The following is a 2,500-nucleotide window of genomic DNA, read 5'->3' as shown; positions in this document are numbered from 1 at the left end:
GAGGTCTAAAGTTAATGTTTTTGAGCACCTACAGCCAAACCACAGTGGACATGCCCAATCTTGTCTGATCTTGGAAGCTATGCAGTGTTCGGCCTGGTTAGTACTTGGATGGGAGACCACCTGGGAATACAAGGAGCTGTAGGTAATTTTATACTGCCATAACATTCTTTTCTATTACATTTTACATTTAATTTTTCAACTTATCATTGAATTTACTTGAGTTAAGAAGTAAAAGAGGTCTAAAGTTAATGTTTTTGAGCACCTACAGCCAAACCACACTGGACATGCCCAATTTTGTCTGTTCTTGGAAGCTATGCAGTGTTGGGCCTGGTTAGTACTTGGATGGGAGACCACCTGAGAATACCAGGTGCTGTAGGTAATTTTATACTGCCATAACATTCTTTTCTATTACATTTTACATTTAATTTTTTCAACTTATCAATGAATTTCCTTGAGTTAAGAAGTAATAGAGGTCTAAAGTTAATACTTTTGAGCACCTACAGCCAATCCACACTGGACATGCCCAATCTCATCTTATCTTGGTAGCTATGCAGTGTTGGGCCTCTTCAGTACTTGGATGGGAGACCACCTGGGAAAACCAGGTGCAGTAGGTAATTTTATACTCCCATAACATTCTTTTCTCTTACATTTTACATTTAATTTTTTCAACTTATCAATTAATTTACTTGAGTTAAGAAGTAATACAGGTCTAAAGTTAATGTTTTTTAGCACCTACAGCCAAACCACACTGGACATTCCCAATCTCGTCTGATCTTGGAAGCTATGCAGTGTTGGGACTGGTTAGTACTTGGATGGGTGACTACCTTGGAATCCCAGGTGCTGTAGGTAATTTTAAACTGCCATAACATTCTTTTCTATTACATTTTACATTTAATTTTTTCAACTTATCAATGAATTTACTTGTGTTAAGAAGTAAAAGCGGTCTAAATTTAATGCTTTTGAGCACCTACAGCCAAACCACAGTGGACATGCCCAATCTCGTCTGATCTTGGAAGCTATGCAGTGTTGGGCCTGGTAAGTACTTGGATGGGAGACCACCTGGGAATACCAGGAGCTGTAGGTAATTTTATACTGCCAGAACATTCTTTTCTATTACATTTTACATTTAATTTTTTCAACTTAACAATGAATTTACTTGAGTTAAGAAGTAATAGAGGTCTAAATTTAATGCTTTTGAGCACCTACAGCCAAACCACACAGGACATGCCCAATCTCGTCTGATCTTGGAAGCTATGCAGTGATGGGCCTGGTTTGTACTTGGATGGGAGACCCCCTTGGAATACCAGGTGCTGTAGGTAATTTTAGACAGTCAAAACATTCTTTTCTATTACATTCTACATTTCATTTTTTCAACTTATCAATGAATTTACTTGAGTTAAGAAGTAAAAGAGGTCTAAAGTTAATGATTTTGAGCACCTACAGCCAAACCACACTAGACATGCCCAATCTCGTCTGATCTTGGAAGCTATGCAGTGTTGGGCCTGTTTAGTACTTGGATGGGAGACCACCTGGGAATACTAGGTGCTGTAGGTAATTTTATACTGCCATAACATTCTTTTCTATTACATTTTACATTTCATTTTTCAACTTATCATTGAATTTACTTGAGTTAAGAAGTAAAAGAGGTCTAAAGTTAATGTTTTTGAGCACCTACAGCCAAACCACACTGGACATGCCCAATCTTGTCTGAACTTGGAAGCTAGGCAGTGTTGGGCCTGGTAAGTACTTGGATGGGAGACCACCTGGGATTACCAGGTGCTGTAGGTAATTTTATACTGCCATAACATTCTTTTCTATTACATTTTAAATTTAATTTTTTCAACTTATCAATGAATTTACTTGAGTTAAGAAGTAATAGAGGTCTAAAGTTAATGTTTTTGAGCACCTACAGCCAAACCACACTGGACATGCCCATTCTCGTCTGATCTTGGAAGCTATGCAGTGTTGGGCCTGGTTAGTACTTGGATGTGAGACCACCTGGGAATACCAGGAGCTGTAGGTAATTTTATACTGCCATAACATTCTTTTCTATTAAATTTTACATTTAATTTTTCAACTTATCATTGAATTTACTTGAGTTAAGAAGTAAAAGAGGTCTAAAGTTAATGTTTTAGAGCACCTACAGCCAAACCACACTGGACATGCCCAATCTCATCTGATCTTGGAAGCTATGCAGTGTTGGGCCTGGTTAGTACTTGGATGGGAGACCACCTGGGAATACCAGGTGCTGTAGGTAATTTTATACTGCCATAACATTCTTTTCTATTACATTTTACATTTAATTTTTTCAACTTATCAATGAATTTACTTGAGTTAAGAAGTAATAGAGGTCTAAAGTTAATGTTTTTGAGCACCCACAGCCAAACCACAGTGGACATGTCCAATCTTGTCTGATCTTGGAAGCTATGCAGTGTTCTGCCTGGTTAGTACTTGGATGGAAAACCACCTGGGAATACCAGGAGCTGTAGGTAATTTTATA

General features: G+C 37.8%; 1 non-coding gene and 9 pseudogenes across 1 annotated transcript; all 10 read left to right on the top strand.

The window, feature by feature from the left end:
- Positions 1 to 26: 26 nt before the first annotated feature.
- Positions 27 to 145, top strand: LOC148452216 (5S ribosomal RNA; annotated as a pseudogene).
- A 115-nt stretch (positions 146 to 260) lies between these two features.
- LOC148452215 (5S ribosomal RNA) lies at positions 261 to 379 on the top strand (annotated as a pseudogene).
- Positions 380 to 495: 116 nt separating this feature from the next.
- On the top strand, positions 496 to 614 carry LOC148452214 (5S ribosomal RNA; annotated as a pseudogene).
- Positions 615 to 730: 116 nt separating this feature from the next.
- Positions 731 to 849, top strand: LOC148452213 (5S ribosomal RNA; annotated as a pseudogene).
- A 116-nt stretch (positions 850 to 965) lies between these two features.
- LOC148452212 (5S ribosomal RNA) lies at positions 966 to 1,084 on the top strand (annotated as a pseudogene).
- Positions 1,085 to 1,200: 116 nt separating this feature from the next.
- On the top strand, positions 1,201 to 1,319 carry LOC148452211 (5S ribosomal RNA; annotated as a pseudogene).
- Positions 1,320 to 1,435: 116 nt separating this feature from the next.
- LOC148452210 (5S ribosomal RNA) lies at positions 1,436 to 1,554 on the top strand (annotated as a pseudogene).
- Positions 1,555 to 1,669: 115 nt separating this feature from the next.
- On the top strand, positions 1,670 to 1,788 carry LOC148452209 (5S ribosomal RNA; annotated as a pseudogene).
- A 116-nt stretch (positions 1,789 to 1,904) lies between these two features.
- LOC148452208 (5S ribosomal RNA) lies at positions 1,905 to 2,023 on the top strand (annotated as a pseudogene).
- Positions 2,024 to 2,138: 115 nt separating this feature from the next.
- Positions 2,139 to 2,257, top strand: LOC148452207 (5S ribosomal RNA). Its single transcript, XR_015875154.1, has one exon. It is a non-coding gene; the product is annotated as a 5S ribosomal RNA (ribosomal RNA).
- The last annotated feature ends 243 nt before the right edge of the window (positions 2,258 to 2,500 follow it).

The sequence above is a fragment of the Taudactylus pleione genome, unplaced genomic scaffold, assembly GCF_031769625.1.
Source record: "Taudactylus pleione unplaced genomic scaffold, aTauple2 ptg001184l, whole genome shotgun sequence".
Lineage (NCBI taxonomy): Eukaryota > Metazoa > Chordata > Amphibia > Anura > Myobatrachidae > Taudactylus > Taudactylus pleione.
This window is presented reverse-complemented; position numbering and strand designations above follow the sequence as displayed.